Source organism: Danio rerio, chromosome 12, assembly GCF_052040795.2.
Source record: "Danio rerio strain M-AB ecotype USA chromosome 12, GRCz13ab, whole genome shotgun sequence".
Taxonomy (NCBI): Eukaryota; Metazoa; Chordata; class Actinopteri; order Cypriniformes; family Danionidae; genus Danio; species Danio rerio.
The window spans coordinates 45,490,001-45,512,711 of record NC_141032.1 but is presented as its reverse complement, the minus strand read 5'-3'; the positions used below and the strand labels follow the sequence as shown (position 1 = coordinate 45,512,711).

Sequence of the window (22,711 nt, the reverse complement as noted above, 5' to 3'; positions counted from 1 at the left end):
TTTTCTCTAAACTCCTAATAACATTTCCTGCATATTCATTCATTAATTTTCCTTCAGCTTAGTCTCTTTTTCAGAGGTCACCACAGTGAAATGAACTGCCAACTCTTCCAGCATATGTTTCATGCAGTTGATGCCCTTTCTAGCTGCAACCCAGTACACTGTAAAAAATGATATGATCAATTAGTCCTGACAGCATTTGTTTTACACTACGGCCAATTTAGTTTACTCAATTCACCTATACCGCATGGGTTTGGACTTTGAGGGAAACCGGAGCACCTGGAGGAATCCCAGACCAACACTGGGAGAACATGCGAACAGAAATGCACACAGAAATGCCAACTGACCCATCCGGGACTTAAACGAGCGACCTTCTTTCTATGAGGAGACAGTGCTAATATCTAAAATAAAAATGTTGTCATTTAGAGATATTTATTCTTGCATATAATATGCTTCAGATTTTTTTAATTAACATTAAATAAAATTAAGTGCTATGCACTAAAACTTGTACTGAGTTATGAAAGCAATATTTGGTGGGAAAACCCTGGCTATCAAAGACAGCAATTGAAAATATTTGTTATTCGGACAATCTTCATGACAATATGCTTATTAAAAATTTTAAAGAAACATTGTCTGACCTTATACAGAATAAAATTAATATTAAGATTTAATGCATTTTTATTTAACTTGTCATGTATTTTATTTTAATTTTCAAATGTATTTTAAATAAAGTACTACATATTTTCCCATTATATATATATATATATATATATATATATATATATATATATATATATATATATATATATATATATATATATATATATATATATATATATATAGAGCTGCACAATTAACTGTAAAAAGAACGTGATCTCGATTCGACCCCCTAGACCAGGGGTCACCAAACTTGTTCCTGAAGGGCCGGTTTCCTGCAGATTTTAGCTGCAACCCTAATCAAACACACCTGAACAAACCAATCAAGGTCTTACTAGGTATACTTGAAACACCCAGGCAGGTGTGTTGAGGCAAGTTGGAGCTAAACCGCGCAGGGACACCGGCCCTCCTGGACTGAGATTGGTGACCCCTGCCCTAGACAATCTTAATCCAGCATTTCTACGATTCTGTCAATCATATTTTCAAGTTCAGGAGAGAAGCAATGGTTGCTGCACAAGTCTTCACATTGTTTTACATACATTGTTCAGCAACGTGGACTCTTCCAAATGGTGTTGAAAGAGTCACATGCTGTATTTATAAAATGTAATTCACCTCAAAAATGTAATTTCTGTCTTAATATAATGTATTTGCGACCGCAAAATCCCAGGTGACGTGAGCTGACCATCAGCTGTTACCAGAGGGCGGGCGCGCGCCTCTGAATTAATTAATGAAGTCTACTTTAGTAACCAGAACTTACATATGCTGTGAATAACAGACAATAAAGTTGTAAATAACATCAGTTTGTGGCACAGAGTGATCATTTGGGAGCCGTGCGGGAAGTGTAATATATATATATATATATATATATATATATATATATATATATATATATATATATATATATATATATATATATATTAGAGCTGCACGATTCTGGCTAAAATGAGAATCGCGATATTTTTTATGCCTAAACTAAAGATCACGATTTTCTCATGATTCTATAAATGTAAAATAATGGTTAATATGAGTAGGCTATTATTATTGTTATTCTCAAACGTGGTAAAACAGCAATAGGCTTTGTGTAGCTGTTCTGTTGTTTAAAATGCTGAATTTTGTATAGACTTGGAATGGTGGACTTGAACAGACTTTAGATTTGTCCTGATCATTAATGCTGATGATAATTCTGATGTTGAATTATTGTGTTTGAGACATATGCTTACAATTTGTCGTTTTCTACTTAAAATCTGTCACTGACGTGATTTTCGTGAATACAGAAGACTCTGTGGGTATTTTTGCATTTTGGCGGGTGTTTATATACTTTTTGGGCTGGAATCAGTCAGCTACATCTGGCAACACTGTGTGCGCTTTCGGTTTCATTTTCACTGCTAAGAGCGGTTCACTTCCAGCGCGGCTCCCAAACGATCACTCTGTGTGTGTGTGTGTGTGTGTGTGTGTGTGTGTGTGTGTGTGTGTGTGTGTGTGTGTGTGTGTGTGTGTGTGTTTACTAGATATTATTCAAGACACTTCTAGACAGCTTAAAGTGAAATTTAAAGGCTTAAGTAGGTTAATTAGATTAACTTGGCAGGTTAGTGTAATTAGGCAAGCTATTGTATAATGATGGTTTGTTCTGTAGACTATTGAAAAAAAATAAAGCTTAAAGGGGTAATAATTTTGTCCCTAAAATGGTGTTAAAAAATTTGAAAACTGCTTTTATTCTAGCTGAAATAAAACAAATAAGACTTTCTCCAGAAGAAAAAAAATATTATTAGACATACTCAGAAAATGTCTTTGCTCTGTTAAACATAATTTGGGAAATATTTAAAAAAGAAATTGGGTGAAAAATAAACAGGGAGCCTAATAATTCAGGGGAGCTAATAATTATGACTTCAACTGTATATATATATATATATATATATATATATATATATATATATATATATATATATATATATATATATATATATATATATATATAAAAAATCATAATTCATAATATAAGTCATAATTATTAGCTCCCCTGAATTATTAGGCTCCCTGTTTATTTTTCACCCAATTTCTGTTTAGGAGAGAGAAGTTTTTTGCAACACGTTTAACTGTATGTACATATATATACAGTTATATACAGACTTCAACTTTACGTATATATATAATATTTTGTTAAATATATTGTTAGTTTGTTTAAATTCAGCCTTCAGCCTATATAAATTATTTTCAATCACTTTCCTTAAAAATATTTTAAAAGAATAAATCCAATGCACATTTATTTTATAATTGTGCCACTTTTTTTGGGCTATTTAGTTATTTTTATTAATATATATTTTTTTAAAAACCTGACAAAACATCCAACCCCTCCAATTGGATCCCAAACACGTGCTGTACGAACAACCCCGAACTGACAGCCGATACAAATGACAAGGCAAACTCTTCTGGCACTGACTGCGCGTCGGAGCAGTTGTAATGACTGTAGGCTACAGCGCGCAGATGTATATCGCTGGCGACCCGGGGTGCGACTGTACTGGCAGCTGCCTGGCAACCGCCGGGGCCCCACATGAGGGAGAGGGGCCGCGCTCATTATGAAGGATGGCTCCTGCGCGCACAGGCCGGGGGGAGGCACTTTAAAACATATACCATATGCAGTCACGATAGAACTCATTTATCAGCTTGGAAATACTATTTTTTGCACCTCAGGTCCCTCCTCTCCACTCGCTCACCCCCTCCTTTACCTCTCGCCTTCTCACCGGGAGATTTGACAGGTTTCAAGAGGCAAAAATTTCATCTCAAGTGCCGAGCGGCCCCTTCGAGTGCTCCATCTCTCTTTCTTTCTGCACTTCTGCTTGACTCTGTGTTGGGAAGCTCATAACGTGGCTCCATGTAAATGACGATTCACCTCAAGTGAACAGAGAGAGCGAATGTGCTCTAATGAGGTCTCGCAACCAGGGAGGAGGCCTCTCCGTTCACATTTGGGGGGAAAAAAAAGTGTATTATTTGCAAGCGATGGTAAAAAAATCTGCTGCTATTTGTTTTGGCATGTCAGAAGTAACATGCTTTCAGAAGTAAAAAGCTTTCGGAAATCGGCAACAGGTTCATGGACTCGCTCGGATCATCTGTTATGTATTTGTACTGTATATGTACTGTACTTAAATAGGTTTCTACGTTGTACTTATGATTGAAGAAATACATGCAAATAATTATACTAAAGTTTACCGTTGAACATCATGTACATCTTAACCCACCCTTTAACCTACCCATACCACCAAACCAGTTCCTAACCCTACCCGTATCCCACTTCAAGAGCACCAGAAGTGTTCTCCAATTCATTACGACCACAAAAACTACATTATATTTATTTTTTGATGCAAGTACATTGTAGTTAAGATCACCTAGTATGAAGTGGGACCCAATTTTTATCATGCAAAATAATTTCAGTGACTCCCTGTTGGAAAGCTCATAACATAGCTCCATTTAAATGATAATTCGCCTCTAATAAACAGAGAGAGCGAATGTGCTCTAATGAGGGCCCGAAACCAGGGGTCCGTTCTTCGTACCTCGCTTAAATGATCTAAGATGATTTGGCAGATCCTGGATCTTTTAATCTTGATAACTGATCTCTCGCTAATTTGGTTCTTCAAACAAGTTCGCGAATCAGATTAGAATGTCTGGATAAACTGATCTGAGATCGCTGCGTGTGTATTGAAGGACAGATCTATCGATCCTCGAAATCACGATCAGCAATGCAACGATTGGCTGACGGCACAGCAGCGTAATGACATCATCTGATTAATATTCAATTATCCATGTGAGCAAAATTACTTCAAATTAGCAGTAAACGGTTTGTTAAATATGACACGCAATAACTTTCCACATTTGTTGTGAGCTGCAGGCTTTACACTTTCATGTGTCAAGAGTATTCATCATGTATTTCAATGCATATCAATGTATTTAGTTCTACATTTAGAAAAGATTTTCTTTATTATAGTAGCCGTTTTTTAAATCGGTGTAAAGAATAACTGGTTGTTTACAAAAGCATTTTCATATTGGTAAAAGCGTCTGCAACTTTTGTGAAGCATCAAATCGCCAGCATATTAACTATCAAAACATGTTTATGACTGCATAAATGTATTATTGCTTTAAAAAAAAGTCACATATTGTGCATGTTTGTTATAAACAATTTGTACTAAGCGATCTAAAAAGTTCATATCAATAAGTTTTCTCTGTGCAGCACCAGGTGGCAGTCTTTGTACTTTCATTTCGAGAGTGCAGATTGCATAAGTTTTATTAATATATATAACTTAATTTATTTTATTAGTAACTATAACTTTATATATATTTACTCTTTTCCCAAGTGTATATAACTACTACTGTAAGAAAATATCAGAATTCAGAACATACTTTCTGTATATCTTTGCTTGAACTAAGCCGATCTAATCCTGTTTATATAAATTGAACCTGCTCCCGATCAGGTTTGACCTAGCAGAACTGTTGCTATGACAATAACTCTCGGATCAGCTTTGAAGAACGAAACGATCCTAGATCGTGTCAAATCGTCAATATCCAAATCCAGCTAACTGAGTAATCCACATACGAAGAACGGACCCCAGAGATGAGGCCTCTGTGTTTACACTCAGAAAAAAATAGTGTATAATTTGCAAAAATCTGCCGCTATTTGTTTTGGCACATCCGAAGGAACATTCTTTTGGAAATGAGCAACAGGTTCATGGACTCCCTTGGGTCATCTGTTATGTACTTTACAACTTTACATGTAATGTACTTAATGTGCAAATACATGTCTTTACATTGTACTTAAAATTGGTTAAAAACATGTATGTAATTACAAATGTAACTACATTTTTAAGTTCACTGTTGACCATGCCTTACACCTTAACCCACTCTTTAACCTATCCTATACCACCAAACCTGTCGCTAACTCTAACCGTATTCCACCTCAAGAGCACCAGAAGTGTGCCTTAATACATTATGAACACAGTAACAGCAATGTATTTACTTTTTGATGCAAGTATATTGTAGTTAAGGCCACCTAATATAAAGTGGGACTCATTTTAACATGCAAAAATAGTTGGACAATGATTTCAGTGACTTTCAGTGTAGAGACCTCAAGTCTCACAACCAGAAATGAGGCCTCTCAGTTCACACTAAAAAAAATGGCATGTCAGATGTAACATGTTTTTGGGTATTACATCTGTAATTACACTTTTGGGGCCCTATTTTAATGATCTAGACACAGTCTAAGGTGCAAAAGCATTAAGGACATGTCCGATTCCACTTTTGATATTTTAATGATGGAAATTTGGTTTGCGCGGCAGCGCATGCTCTAACAGGGTTGTGCTTATTCTCTTGATGAGTTTTGGGTGTGTTTTGAGCATAACGTGCATTAAACCAATCAGGAGTCTCATCTTACATTCCCTTTAAGAGTCAGCTGCATCGCACCATGGTGCATTTGCTACTTACATGGCGGACTTTGTAAGTGGAAAAACTGAACGCTTTATTAGCGAGAAAACTGTTAAACAAACCATCTGCAGCGTGAGGATAAAGAACGGGCCTCCTCCATTCGGCCTCTTTACATTCTCTTTATTTTACTTTCACTCTACACTTTACTCGATTACTTTCGTGGATATGGAAACGGTAGAAAGTCACTCCACTGAATACATCCATTAGCCTACATATTTAATTTCATTTAAGTGCAAAGATTTGTTTCAAAACTATTTCAAATGAATTAATTATATATAAACATACGTCATATTGCCCCATATGGAGAAGTAAACGTCTCCAAATCACGACAGGCAGACAAATGTAAACTTGTTTTTATTAAAAAATATAAATATGCATTGATTTTTATACTCCTATTAATAATAACATTTAACAAATGCAAATCATCATGAACAAACTGAAAAAAGGCCCACGAGATGATGAAGGCACAGCGGCAGCGGTTTTTATATTTATGTAGAATTTTTTTTTGTAATATTTTAGTCCTTTTATTATTTTTAATTTGTAAAGATATTTGCGTATTGCTGTACATCCTGTGTGTATTACGCAATGTGTATGCGTTTAAGGCACACAACTAACTCAGTCCCACTTTATATTAAGTGGCCTTAACTAATATGTACTTACATAGGAATTAATAGTTTGTTACAATGTACTTATTGTGTAAATACATGTATTTAGTGTGTACTTATGCTTGATTAAATACATGTATGTAATTACATCTGTAATTAACTTTTGTAGTTACATTTGTAAATACACTGTTGACCATCCCTTACACCTTAACCTACCCTTAAACCTACCCATACCACCAAACCTGTCCATAACCCAATCTCTAATCCAACTCAAAAGCACCACAAGTTTTCTCAAATACATTATAAACACGGTAAGTACATTGTATTTATTTTTTTTGATGAAAGTACATAGTAGTTAGGGACACTTAATATAAAGTGGGACCACTAACTCTGTTGGTCAAATGCGCAGTCTATATTAGTTCCCTAAAATAGCAACACATCAACAATGAGCCTTAAGGCACCTCTTTTCTAGACCGGAACACCCATGAGTCCACAAAGTGGCGCAAATAGATTTACTATTTAAACAACAAGGTGCAAAACAAAAAAAGTTACTGTTGTGCTGGTCTCAAAATAGCAACAAATTGCGCCAAACATGTCTTTCACCTTATTGCACCGGGTGTATGATGAGGCCCTTAATTTCACTGTTGACCATCCTGTACATCTTAACCCACCCTTAAACCTACCCATGCCAACAAACCTGTTCCTCATCCTACCCTTATACCACCTCAAGAGCACAAATTCATTATAAACACAGTAAGTGCATTACATTTATTTTTTTATGCAAGCACACTGTAGTTAAAGCCACATGCTAAATAGTTGGACAATAATTTTAGTGACTTTCAACTAGTAACAGAGCTCCAAGTAAATGACGATTCACCTCTTGTGAACAGAGCGTGCTCTAATGAGGTCTCGCAACCAGGGATGAGGCCTCTCCGTTCACACTCAGGAAAAAAAAAGCGTATCATTTGCAAAAATCCGCAGCTATTTGTTTTGGCACGTCAGAAGTAATGTGCTTTCGGAAATCGGCAACAGGCTCATGGACTCGCGCGGGTCATCTGTTATTCCTAATGGTCTAATTGTTCTGCTGGCAGACATAAAAAATTAGAGCCACTTTACGTCATTTACCAAAATTCCTAATTAATTCAAAAGTGTTGCAAGGGCTGTAAAGGAGCGCTCGGCAGGGAAAGATGGCGTCTGAAAAATGTCCTGCTCCCCTCGTGCTCCATTTGTCTGGAGCGCGGGGTGACGGTGGCTTTATCCTAAGCAGCGGGAGCTTTAATCAGGGTAAGTGGCAGGCAGTGTTTCTCCGCAGGATGAAGGCCTCTAATATATCATGCCACTCTGAAAAAGCATCACAGACACCAACACATGACGATTGAGCTGAGAGATGATGGCCTGTTGGGATCAAACTGAACCCATTTCTGCCTCTCATTGCATGCGGTTGAGTAAATCAGCTGCAAAAATGATCAACCATACCATAACACCATAACATTGACTTTAAGTTTGTATCCCTGAAAGTGCACATACACACAATTTTCTGGGAATTGTAAGAAAATTAGTCTGCCTCAACCCAACTTCCATGGTAAATTCGTGTTGATTTCCCAAACGGGCAGAATTATGATAGAGAAGACAAGTCAACAATTTGTTGTGTCTGCATTGTTTGAGATGACCAAATGGTAGCAATTGTAGAATGGGGATCGGTGTGGACACAGAGAACAGTCTCATACAATAGGATGTCAAAACTGCATCAACATACAGCGAACAACTGTGGCAACATCCAAGTAGCAACTTCATTAACATCAAAAGGCAGTAAATTAAAACTGTAGGTTTGAGATTTAGAAGGTTCAGGGTTCATTGTCATGTACTTTGAGACTGCCATGCTGAATGAACATCTTCACTGAGATCTTCTACACCCTCATTGTTTTTTCTAACAGAATACACAAGATTTTTGAATTCATTAGCCTCTATAGGTGACTAGCAATAATTAGTCAACTGAAAACTATATTAATACACTACACTACTACTAAACTACTATAATTAGAAAAAAAGTTTGTGATATTAAGCAGCGCAACGTTTTTTTTTTTTTATTGTTGTACTGTACACCTCACATATTCAAGTTACGATTAGCCACACATACTCTTGGTTCAAAAACGAAGGGGATATACTGTAGATGTATGAAGTAAATATCTGCAAAGTTTATAAAACAGCCAGCCACTGTCAGCACTGCATAAAATGCATTTCTTACTTTATTAATGCTTTTTTTGTCTTGATTCTAGTGTAAATATCTAACAATTATTAAATCAAAAACTTTTTCTAGACAAACAAAAATAGTGTCTTATTTTAAGAAATAATGTCAAAATAAAGCGAGTTTTTTCATAAAAACTTCTTAAACTGCCAATGTGGCAAGCAAAATAATCTTATGTCAAAATGAAAAACAATACTATTTTGCTTACCCCGTTGGCAGGTTATTTTGCATGTTTTAAGGCAAAACTCACTTAATTTTGTCTTAATATTTTCTATAAAACAAGACAATATGTTTTGCTTGTCTTGAAAATGCTTCTTGATTTCAGATATTGATATATTTAGACTAGAAACAAGACAAAAATCTAAGTAAGAAAACAATTTTATTATTATTATTTTATTTTTTTTTTTTGCAGTGAGAGTTTGGGAAACATGCTTGTCAACATTTTATTTAGCTAATTCATTCAGAGACACTATAGCAGAGTAGAAACTACACTTGAAAAGTGTCATTTTAAATGATCCTTGAACTCAAGTATCAAACTATGTTGAATCAATTGCAATATTATAAGATAATGTGATATTATAGATAATAATACTGTAGGTATTGTGTTTAAAATAGTTTGGGATACTTTGTGGTTGTCAAAGTCTTGTGTGATCTTTACTAAAATCTATTAAAAAGCTATTTCAATTACATTGATGGCTTTTGTCAAATAATACAGGTAATATTGATTATGGAACGTTCATTACACACTGTGTGTTTGTGTTCTTGAAACGTCACGTGTTCAGTAGCATAAACCATACCATCAAATCACATAGACGTCCTATTGTATTTGTTGTTTAATATCCAGACCCTAGCCCTATTCTAATTAGGAAAAAGCTAACCTTCCTTTTTAATTATCCAAAACATGATTAAGTCTGTGTTATACATTTAATAGTGAAGGTAATAAACAATATCCTTGTTTTCTACATGGGCATTAATAGACATTAATAGGACATTATAAGGATCAAAGTTAAACCAGAAAATGGCCTTCAAAAGTTAGCATCACTTGTTTGCAGATGCCATTTGCTTTAACATATTTTATCATCCGCAATGACATTCAGGCATTCTTAATGCTCCAAACATACTGCAGGTGTTTTTTTTTTCTTTTTTGTATCGTCGAGTCTCACAGATCTCCTACAAATTATATCTGCACCACTTTGCCCAGAATTCAAGTATTAATTTATTTCTAAAAGTGCCTCGTTTAAAGGCAAGTAATCGTTACATTTTTCTCTGTCCTTTCTGCGGCGCCTCAAGGCACTACTTCTCTCTCCATCTGCCTTGCTTCTTTCATCCAACGCCCTCGACCTGAGCACCTCTGTTACATAACACACTCGCCGTAAGAACCAGGTAGACAAACTCCCTTTACTTTCCCTTTTTTTTTTTTTTTTTGCAACACGCTCCCCACCTTGGCCTTGTTCGCTTTTTTTCCACTGTTTACAGTTCCCAAACATGCGCAGGCGGAAAATAGAGCGTCCGACCGTGCGGCAACAATACGCCCGATGTTAAAGGCCACTCTCCTGGAAACACACCTCCATCCCGGATTCAAAAAATGTATTTAATGCAATTAATAATTGAAGACGTGAGAGCACATGCTTGTCAAGATGATAGATGCATGCTCCGCCAACAATGCAGGGCTCTGCGGGAGCTACAGGACTGGCGCGCTGACCTTGAGTGGCGGCGTACAGGAGCCAGGCCTTCGCTCTGCTTGCGCACGGGCCCCTCATCAGTAACTGCCCTTATCCCAATTAGAGAACTGTAAAAACATTCAAATTAATGCAGCCTTAACTCCAGGAGCAGGCCCCGCTCTCTTAATTAGGGAATAATTATTCACATTTTGATTTCTAGGGGAGTGATCACACAGAAATTATTTCAGGAGCCGTAACAATGGCCTGGCACGAAAAACTCCACTCCAAAAAAAAAAAAAAAAAAAAAAAACTCCATTAGCATAAGGAAGTGATTAACACTTAATTACAGTGGAAGCAGCATCAGTGTTAATGTTTGATAGCTTCTGCCAATCATGATAGGGCACTGGACTAGGAGCTATGGCGGTGAAAGGAGCTAAGGCAAGAAATAGGTCTAATATCCAATTGATTTGCTCAGGACTGCGTTTGGGACAGTTTGTAAGGGAATTTCTTTTTCTATACACTACCATGCTGTCTACATTTAGTTTTCGTGACTTTTGGAAATGAAGTAATAGCACAATGTGAAATTATACATTACCTAATACAATAGGCGTACAATATACACAATGCTTTTGTGTGACTGATGTAATTAATTGTTTTGCATGACAACGGTGATTCTACAATCTATTCAATTCAATACAATTCACGTTTATTTGTATAGCGCCTTTACAATGTCGTTTGTGTCAAAGCAGCTTCACACAGAAGATCATAGTAAATTGAAACAGAGTAGTTCAGTTTTCAGAGTTTAAGTTCAGTTCAGTTTAGCTCAGTTCAGTGTGGTTTATTAATTATTACTGAGAGTCCAACTACTGAAGAGCAATCCATCGATGTGCAGCTTTACAGATCCCGAACCATGCAAGCTAGTGGTGACAGCGCCAAGGAAAAAAACTTCACCAATTGGCGAAAGTGAAGAATTAAAAAACCTTGAGAGAAACCAGGCTTAGATGGGCACGACCATTTCTCCACTGGCCCAACGTCTTGTGCTGAGCTGCAGTCAAGGCGCTGGAGGCTGGAATCTAGTTTTGAATTGGGAGAGTGTGTCTGAGCCTTGGACATTATCAGGAAGGCTATTCCAGAGTTTAGGAGCTATAAATGAGATGGCTCGACCTCTTTTACTCGACTTTGCTATTCTAGGTACTACCAGAAGTCCTAAGTTTGAGATCCTAAAGAGCGGGATGGATTGTAGCAAGACAGGAGGTTGGTTAGGTAAACAGGAGCTAGATTATTTACAACTGCATCCACAAAAATTCATCCCATAAGCAAACATGACTGTGTCACAATAAGATGTTCTTAGGGGGTTGGTTGGTTGCTTGGTTGGTTGGTTGCTTGGTTGGTTGGTTGACAAATTGACTGGTTGGTTGATTGGTTGGCTGGTTGGATGGATGGATGGATGGATGGATGGATTTATGGATGGTTGGGCGAGTGGGTGGGAAGGTGGGTGTATGGGTGGGTTTTGGTTGGTTGGTTCGTTGGTTGACTGACAAATTGATTGGTTGGTTGGTCAATTGGTTGGTCAGTTGGTTGATTAACTGATTTATTGATTTATTTGTTGGTTTGTTGGTTGGTTGGTTGGTTGGTCGGTGGGTGGACTGGTTGGTAAATTGACTGACCAATAGGTTAGTTGGTTGGTTGGTTGACTGACCAATTAATTGGTTGATTGTTTTTTTGGATTGATTTATTGACTGTTTTATTGATTGATTTGTTGGTTGATTAATTGATTGATATGTTGGTGTGTTGACAAATTGATTAGTTAATTGGTTGGTCGAATGACTGATTTGCTGGTTGGTTGGTTGACCAATGGATTGATTGATTGATTGATTGATTGATTGATTGATTGATTGATTGATTGATTGATTGATTGATTGATTGAACAAATCAAACGAACAATTGTTGTTCAATTAAACTGAATTTAATTCAAAATCTCTGGCTGGAGGAACTACTAATTTTAATGTGATTTCAGTAGTGTATTGAGCAGAGTAGGTTGTACATGTAAACATTTTTTATATGAATGCATTTATCACTTAAATCTTTATTTATGCACACTAGTCTAAAGCTGAAAATTTAAACATAAATTTCACACAGACAAGCCCAATTACTGATCCCATCACACATTCTCATGTTAACACATTTCAGCTTTATACTTCATAAACAGTGAATCCTCACATACTTCCACTGTAAAAGCCAGACTGTGACCACTATTCCTGAAGGATGAATGGGAACCATTTCCAGCAGACATTATGCTACAAATGTTGTTAATAGAGCTTTACTTACGAGCTTTTTCACCCAGAACGTTCCTTTAACGTGCACATGTGTTTTCTGGGTTCCTCCCGTAACCCCTCACCTCAGCGGTTTCTACTGTACAGGCCATTTAAAGGACGATTTAGTGAGAGGGCCATATCCTCCGTATTTGAAGGGGCTTTCAAGGAAATGACCCCTACTGAGGCGCACGCACACGGACACTCAGTTATCGTCCCAGCAGCTGTGCTCTGAACTTCTGACCCTCCACTTTCAGGGTCAACAAATTAGCGCTCTGGTGCACTGACCCTGTGGAACGCCAGCGCTTTTCTTCTGCTGCTCCAATGTTGATACAAGCACACAGCTTTAATAAGGCCGTGTCATCCGGCTGGGAGAGAAACGTGTCATTTTATCGGAGGTGAGCTAATGCAGAAACAATATTGACATTTTACGGAAACTCAAAATAAGATCAGATCATGGAGCAGCCAGAATGCATGGGAATAAGGTGCATCCTCTGAAAAACGCAGAGACGTTCCTGCCTGTAAGGTAACAAAAGCTGCTGAGAAACGCAGGGAAGCACTTTGGTTTGCAACTAAAGCCAAAATTTAAAGACATCTGCAGAGCTCTGGGCAGATATAAGAGCTTTGCTGCAAACTTAAAAAATGTTTTGGCTTTTCTGTCAATGTGATCACTGCCACATTAAAAAATGGTAACAGTTTTACTCTAAAACAATTTTTAAGCATAAACTGATAGGAAATAAAACAATATTGCATACAAATGGTATTTCTTAGATAAAAAAGAATACAAAAAAGTATGTAATTATAGTTGTGGCGGAAAATCTTTTGAGAAATCAATTCTGCAATGATTCTGAAATTTTCAAAATTAATTACACATCTTTCTTAAATCAATTTTTAATGCACAGACACTGTCAAAAACTAGAGCTCAATCTGCTGTTAAATACTAAGCTCAGAAATTGTTCAAGAGAAAATAGTGATGCATTTTGAACATCTTAGAACTGATGCGGAATCATTATCTTAAATGACTATCAGCCACAGCTCTATATGCTATTGTAAAGCAAGCTTAGAAAAAACTGTCCATAACTCGGTGATTTAACCTTCTTTTTTTCCGCATAAAATAACAAAACAGTGTTTTCAGACAGGTTTATATTTATTTTTAGATCAAGTACACAACAAGTTAATGATTGGATGTTTATACTGCTCTTTTTGTTTAAATAACAATTAGAATTTTGCTCATATATTTATTAACACATATAGCGGTGAAGTGGGGCAGTGGTAAGCATGAGAGTGTATGGATGTTTCCCATAGATGGGTTGCACCTGGAAGGGCATCCGCTGCATAAAACATATGCTGGATAAGTTGGCGGTTCATTCTGCTGTGTCAACTAAGCCGAAAAAAAATATCAATGAATAAATATTTATTAACATTTTTTTGAAAAATTTTAATTCTAGATTCACAATTCTAGATTGACACATTATTTAACACATGTGGGTAAGAAATGGCTATTAACTTTTTTTTTTTTTTTGGTGGAGCCAGTGAAAATTTTCAGGCCAGTAATAAAAAATCCACAATAAATAAACAACACAATATATATTAACAATTAATTCAAACCCATACCAAATATGACTGGTAAATCATTCATTCATTTTCTAATTTGCTTTATTAATCAGGAGTTTCCACAGTGGAATGAACTGCCAACTTATCCAGCATATATTTTACACAGCAGATGCCCTTCCAGCAGCAACCCATCACTGGGAAACACTCATACACTCTCATTCACAAACACAAACACATACACAATGAACAATTTAGCTTACCTAATTCATCTATAGTCTTTGGACTTGTGAGGGAAACCAAAGCACCCCAAAAAAAAAAACACGCAAACACAGGGAGAACATGCATGCAATCTCCACACAGAAATGCCAACTGACCCAGCCAAGGCTCGAATCAGCAACCTTCTTGCTGTGAGGCGATCATGCTACCCACTGCAACACCGTGACACCCCGTCCAGTAAATCAAAAGAATCTATTTTGATAGTGATTGACGATCCAATATTGTGGCGACGTGTTTTAAGTTTAACTTTATGCAAATGAGCAGTGGATTCAACCAATGAATGACTAAAACGGCTGTATATGCGAACGCTCCATTATTCAGAATGACCCATTCTTTGCCTAATCGTGTGAAAAACACAAAGCGCAGAAAACCTCATTTCTGAAAAGTGGAAAATGAACAGCTCATCCAAGTCAATTAGGGGGACATTTATAATTAATAACTGTAGAATTGGTCCATTCACAGACATAATGGCGAATCTGGCAGAACGGGTTATTTGATTATTCTGTGACGTTTTTATTTCATATTAATATTTATTTATTTTTACTACTCCGACAGACGGCATTAACCGCATTACAGTAATTCACTCCGTATTCTGAGAGGATTTTTTTATGAATCCTTTTAAAAGAGCTTATTAGAAAATGATTAAATGTATATACGTAAGCGCTGTAGAGTTCATTGCAGAGAAATATGCCACTTTGTCAAAAAATTACAATCAGGGCCATGAATATGGCATATCAAGGCAGATAAATTGCCTCACGCTTCCCTCTAATAAGGGAACAGGATGGTGCGAAATGTAAAAATCAATTAATGCACTTGGTCTGGCCATAAATTAGGGCTGCACTATTGTCAGATGTCTTTATCATAGAAACCACAGGGGGCGAAAAGTGGTCTTTAAATTAAGCCTGTAGTTCTGTCACCTCTTTGCATCCGGCTACAGACGAAGCCCGCAGAGGCCAGAGTCACGGCTATTTCCATCGTCTAAAGCTCACCTAGTTAAACGACCGAGGCACGTTCGCCATAATAAAAGACGTGTGGACTTTCTTTTTTTTTTTTTACGAATGGCCCGCTGCCTGGTCCACTTGTTCTGTTATGTAAATCAAAATAAATCATCCTGTCTCCGAGGTGTTCAACTAATTAATCCTACGAGGCCTCAATGTTGCAGATTTTCATTATTTTGGAGTACAGAGGTAATAATGCCATGGTATGGATAGTGCCTTGTCCTTGGAAAAAAAAGACATTTTTGGGTGTCTTCACTCTTGTAGTTGGGTTCTCCTGGTTCAATATTTTGCTAAATAAATAGTACAGGTAGTCATGCTTTGCTTAGAGATGTTTCTAAGTGCAAAACAAAACGTACAAAACACAAAAATGTATGTAACTGCTGCTACAGAACTTAATGAACATCCACATAATGCTGTGTGCTGGACTGAATGTGTTTTTCATATGTGATGTGTGTATACTAGAGCTGCACAATTCATCAAAAAAAGATTGTGATCTCGATTCGACCCCTAGACGATCTTAATCCAACATTTCTACGATTCTGTCAATCATATTTTCAAGTTCAGGAGAGAAGCAAAGGCGGCTGCATGAGTCTTTTCATTGTTTCACACACGTTGCTCAGCGACATGGACACCTCCAAATGATGTTAAAAGAGTCACATACTGTATTTACAGGGTATAATTCACCCAAAAATGTCATTTTTGTCTTCATTTAATGATTTATTCGCGGCCGGGAAATCACACGTGACGTGATTCAATTCAATTCAATTCAGCTTTATTTGTATAGCGCTTTTACAATGTAGATTGTGTCAAAGCAGCTTCACATAAATGGTCATAGTAACTGGAACAGTGTGCTTCAGTAACTGGAACAGTGTGGTTCAGGTTTTAGTGTTTAAGTTCAGTTCAGTTCAGTTTAGCTCAGTTCAGTGTGATTTAATCATTACTGAGAGTTCAAACACTGAAGAGCAAATTCATCGATGCGTAGCTCTACCAATCCTGAACCATGCGAGGCAGTGGCGACAGCGGAGAGGGAAAAAAAAAAACTTCACCTGATGGGAGTGAAGAAAAAAAACCTTGAGAGAACCAGACTCAGTTGGGCACGACCATTTTAATTTCTCCGCTGGCCAAAAGTCTTGTGCAGAACTTCATTCGCCGTGGTTTATGCTGGAAGATGGCCTCAATGAAGACTCGTCTGTCCCTGGAGCGTCGCTGGAATCAGACACATGTTCTCCACTCCCCACGACCATAAGCGCAGCAGCAGCTCAGGATATGGCCTGGTCCCGGATATGGAATCCTTGGGATCATCACGTCGCTGGTCTTGGTCGTGAGCTGCTGATTGTGCGGGCGCGCGGCCTACTGAATGATAGACGCGCGCGGGTCTACTTTAGTTAACAGAACCCACATATGTTGCGAGTAACAGGTAATACAGTAGTAAATAATATTCAGTTTGTGGCACAGAGTGATCGTTTGAGAGCAGCGCGCGAAGTATGAACAGCACTTAGCAGTGAAAATGAAACCGAAAGCATGCACATCATATAAATAATCATATCGCATTTTCAGAGCTATGACTGCGACAAGAATTTGATATGTTTTTTCTTTCATAGCGAACACACAGTTGTGCATGAAAACAAATATTCACAGTGCTAGCCTATATAATTGTAACGAGGAGACTGACACGGAAGGATCCATTATGCAGTATTTATTAATCACAACTTCACTCAAACACACAATATGCACCGGAGTGCACACACACATCCACAGTAGTAGTATGGGTATCAAGACTGATGATGAACAGACACAGAGTGAGTTACCAGGCATGAGTAGAAGGGAGAGAGCGAGAATCAGGATCCGTTAAGCAGGCTAGGGTCAAGGGCAGGCAGCGAGGATGAGAGTCCGTGTAACAAGCGTGGGTCGTGGGCAGGCAGAAGGCGAAGCAGAGTAAGAGACAGGCTGGAGCCGTGCACAGGAGATCAGGCTGGAGATAACGCTCAGAAATGCTGGCCGGGGCTAAACAAGACTTCGCACTGCACGAGTGTTTGAGTGCGGCTTATAAGAGGTACGTCGGTCATAAGCCAGATTCCAATCAGGTGTATGCGCAATCAGTGTAGATGGATGACGTAATGCTAAAAGTCCGGAGATGGTGGCCTCTGCTGGCCAGCGAGGGGAGTTACTGGGACCGAGTCGGTGACAATAATGTTGATTTTACCAGCGAATTAAATGGTCTAATATTGTTGTCAAAGGCAGATTGCAAGCATATATCCCAAACATAATTCAACATCAGAATTATTATAAATAGAATATAATTATTTACAGAAACCAGTAGACCTATGCATAATATTATTATTGTTGTTTTGCCATATGTTTGAGAAAAAACAATAATTATAGCTGACTAATATTAACTTTTATTTTACATCTTCAGAACCGTGAGAAAATCGCGATCTTTATTTTAAGCAAAAAAATCTCGATTGTCATTTTAGCCAGAATAATGCAGCTCTACTAAATAGGATATGGTGTCACAAAATATGACCATGAAAAGGTCAGAATGCACAATTGTTTAGTTAGTTGTTTATCATAGTCAAAATGTTTTATATTAAACCCATACAGGTGTCAGAAATGTGTATCTTTGCTGAAAAAAACTGATATTTATGTGCGATAAATGAATCCATGGCGCTGTTTTGACTGCTTTAATTCAACTCAATTGAATTCAGCTTTATTTGTATAGCGCTTTTACAATGTAGATTTTGTCAAAGCAGCTTCACATAAATGGTCATAGTAACTGGAACAGTGTAGTTCAGTTTTACTGTTTTTAAGCTCTTCATTAGTTCGTCATCTAACAAAAATCCCATTACATATACATATAACCAGTCGATTTATCAAACAACATTGTTTTCGGCAAGCTAAGTAGAACAAAATTACATTAAAAAAAGCCTATTTTTAAAGGTTTTGTCTCTTTAAATTTGGTCTTTTGTGTGTCAATGCTGAGCAATCCAGCAATAAATGTATTATTTTTAGCTTTGATGTAGACTAAATGCCACAAAAGAAGCCAATGAGCGTGAACACTGCTTTAGGCAACTTTGACACAATCAGTATTTGATCCAACATTAAAATGAATGTGTTTGGTTTGACCTATGGGTTGGACATACCTTAAAGGATCGGTGAAAAACCAAAGGTGGAAATCCCCACAGCAAAACATTACAGACCCCTGTTGTGCTTCTGTCACATGCCTAGAGGTGCTTGTTTCTGCTGGAGAAAGAGGGAAGAAGAGGAAGGAGAATTTATTACAGTTCATCGTACCAAAGGTGCTTTCTTCTGTCTGATGGAGACTAATTAACAGGGTTTCTGCAGGTATCATCAAGTCAAAATATGACTTGATCAAAAAAGAGCATTATGAATTAAGTTTATACCTTTTAAACACTTATTTTACTTGCTTGATCCCAAAAATGTAATTTCAGATATTTATTAGCCAGCATGGTGGCTCAGTGGTTAGCACTGTTGCCTCAGAGCAAGAAGGGCACTGGTTAGAGCCCGTGCTGAGTCAGTTGGTGTTTTTGGTTGGAGTTTGCATGTTCTCCCTTTATTCGTGTGGGTTTCCCCCTCAGTCCAAAGATATGCGGTATAGGTGAACTGAATAAGTTAAAGTGCTGGAGTGTACGTGTGTGATTGAGTGTGTATGGGTGTTCCCTAGTGCTGGGTTGCGACTGGAAGGGCGTCCACCTCGTAAAACGTATGCTGGATAGGTTATTCCGCTGTGGCGACCCCTGATAAATAAAGGCACTAAGCTAAAGGAGAATTAATGAATTTTATTAGCCAGGAGGCAGGGTGGCTCAGTGGTTAGCACTGTCACCAAACAGCAAAAAGGCCCCTGTTCGAGTGCTAGCTGGGCCAGTTGGCATTTCTGTGTGGAGTTTGCATGCTCTCCCCATATCCGAGTGGGTTTCCCCCACAGTCCAAATACATGACTGTAGGTGAATTGAATAAACTAAAAGTGTATGAGTGTGAATGAGTGTGTATGAGTGATTCCCAGTACTGGGTTGCGGCTGGAAGAACATCCGCTGTGTAAAACATATGGTGGAATAGTTGGCAGTTCATTACACTGTGGTGAACTCTGATAAATCAGAGACTAAGCCAAAGTAAAATGATTGAATGAATATTTATTAGCAACATATTTTAAATAAAGTGTAAAAACAAGTCTTTCTCTAGCTGTATACCAACATATTTTTTTTCAACATGTTTCTATTAAAAAGTTTAACACTGTTAAAAGTATATTTATTATGGATAAGATGACATTCAACATGAATAATTAAAATATATATTTGTTGACTTTTGGTCCAAATGGACACACAAATTTTAGATCTCAAAAAGCATACACAGTGGCCTCTGATGGATTCGTGAAAACAAAAACAGGAAGAAAAAAAATGCTCCTGGGAGATATTGGTGCTCTCCAAAAATGTACATAGGGGTACATTTTCAGAAAGAGCCTGGGTTGTGAAATCTACAGAAAATTCAATGTGCATTAAAGAAATTAACTACATTTTAAAATATATTCTAATTATTTTAATTTGTCATTTTTATTTCAAAGTATTACAGTTTTAATTGTATTTTTAAACAAATACATTTAGTTCCCATTCAGCTATTGCATATATTTTATTCCATTATAACAAATCAAATAAAAACAGGTTACTTTAAAAGCATGATAATACAAATAATTTGAAAAATATGCATTTATATTAGGACTGTTTACATGGAGGAACACTTTTAAAAAGTTCTCCAACTACAAGTCGTCAGAACCATGTTTTATACATATGATGCAGCTTTTATGAAAAACCTAAAAAGCTCTCCACACTTTCTCAAAAATGCTTTTCAAACGACAAACTTCAAATTCCAATTATTTATTCCTAAAAAAAGTACTAAGACAATCATTAAATGGAATTATTTACGAAGCAAAACTCCTTATGATTTGGTTTCCTAATTAAAAGTACATTTTGTTGTACTATGTTTTATTTTTTAATTATTGTTTGTGAAGCCTTTAAACTTGCTATGACATCCAGCTTTTATTCCCCAGAGACTTGCTTCATTTTGCATCACACTGTTTTTGCTTTTATGTTTCCATTTCTGAAGTCAAAGTATCATTGCGTCAAAAAAAGCCCGGCATGGATGGAGGGGAAAAAAAGTAGAGAAATAAATATTAAACAGATAAATGCCTACAGCACGCTTATTTAAACGTGAAAGTGTGTTAAAACGGCGACTGAGAAAAGGCACATGCCGTGCATGTAAGTGTGTGTTAGGAGTGTCACATTCTCACCTCACATTCAGCCTCGTCCTCCTCCTGAGCGCAAAATCCTGCAAATACACAGCATATTTTTCAGGACATTTTTTAAGGCTGAACCATTCAACTCTATTTAACGTCCCTAATAATTTGTATGAGAGAAAAATCCCATATTGATTGAGTGATTGATTGATTGATTGAAAAAATATATACATCCATCAATTAATCAATGCATTTATATTTTTCAGGTAATTTGATTTCATTTTTACATATACACTTACTGGCCACTTTATTAGGTACACCTCTCCAACTGCTCATTAACACAAATTTACAATCAGCCAATCACATGGCAGCAACTTAGGCATGTAGACATGGATAAGACGATCTGCTGCAGTTTAAATCGAGCATCAGAATGAGAAAAAAAGGGGATTTAAGTGACTTTGAATGTGGCATGGTTTCTGGTGCCAGATGAGCTGGTCTGAGTATTTCAGAAACTGCCGACCTACTGGAATTTTCACACACAACCATCTCTAGGGTTTACAGAGAATGGTCAGAAAAATATTAAATATCCAGTGAGGGGCAGTTCTGTGGGCACAAATGTTTTGTTGAAGGCAAAGGAAAATAGGCAGACTGGTTCAAGCGGATAGAAAGGCAACAGTGACTCAAATAACCACTCGTTACAACCGATACATACTTATACATATACATATATATATATCAGCCTACAAATAAAATTTGAAAACTTAAAAGGTCATGATCTCCATTTTCAATGTAATACAAACATTATAGGCTACTTTAATTCACTCAGCCTTTATGCTCATTGAACATGCCAAATAGACCTCATAGTAAAAGTACAATTTTTGACTCAAGGACTAAAATCACATGCAATCAGGGTGTCTGTCGGGTCTTAAAAATTACTAAAAGTTGCTAAATCATTTTAGAAAAATTTAAGGCCCTCAAAAACTGTTTAAAAGTCTTATTTTGCAGGGTTTTAAATTTGTACCCGTGTCCTAAAGTTTGTCTAAATTTAACCTGCGAATATTGGGATGCTGTGTAGTCTATGAAATCGATAAAACCCAGCTCGAATTGATGTCACGCTGCTTTCTTTACTGCAGTAATCAAGAAAATACCATTATTCCTGCTGTTTTAGTTGCCATCTGCTGGATTAGTGCTTTTATTCAGTGTATGAATAGCATGCTGTAGTAAACAAACTGTAAGTTACAATATTACTAATTGAAACCTAAAGAGTTGTTTTAAAGAATATTAAAATGTATGGTAAGAGTCTTTAAAAAAGGGGTATTGAATTTCACTCTCTGATTCTTGCATGTACCCTAATAATAGCCTCATCCCCCACAGCTAGCTCTTTCTTGTGTGTTTGCTTTGTGTTTGCAGGTACGAGGCCGAGCGTGGGCCCGCTTCACACACCTGACATGAATTTCACCTGTGCTGTATTTATATAGCGCACTATTATCAGGCCCTGTCCGACATGGAGCAGATGGTGCTGATGCAGGTGGTAGCCGGTGTTTAAAAGGTGTGTGCATATGCACCCTGTCCGCCGCTTTTGTTCCAGTTAGACGTGTGTGGCCCGGGCTCTAATGGTGCTAAAATCGCCTTTTGGAAAGCGACACCTTGCCAAATCAGATCTGTGAGTGCTGAGGTAATAGCAGCGGATTGATC

General features: G+C 37.2%; 1 protein-coding gene and 1 non-coding gene across 8 annotated transcripts in view; both read right to left on the bottom strand.

Moving 5' to 3' along the window:
- LOC141376869 (uncharacterized) overlaps window positions 1–22,711 on the bottom strand; it is a 601,238-nt gene that overhangs the window by 388,736 nt on the left and 189,791 nt on the right. The gene's annotated exons all lie outside the window — the stretch shown is intronic.
- The window catches only part of LOC147834573 (uncharacterized), a 205,417-nt gene that overhangs the window by 142,002 nt on the left and 40,704 nt on the right, over window positions 1–22,711 (bottom strand). For all 7 annotated transcript variants that reach the window (XR_015504672.1, XR_015504669.1, XR_015504671.1 and 4 more), the window contains 2 exons: window positions 21,071–21,108; window positions 18,912–19,011 (listed from right to left, as the gene is read on the bottom strand). This is a non-coding gene — a transcript (uncharacterized LOC147834573). The remainder of the gene's footprint in view (window positions 1–18,911; window positions 19,012–21,070; window positions 21,109–22,711) is intronic.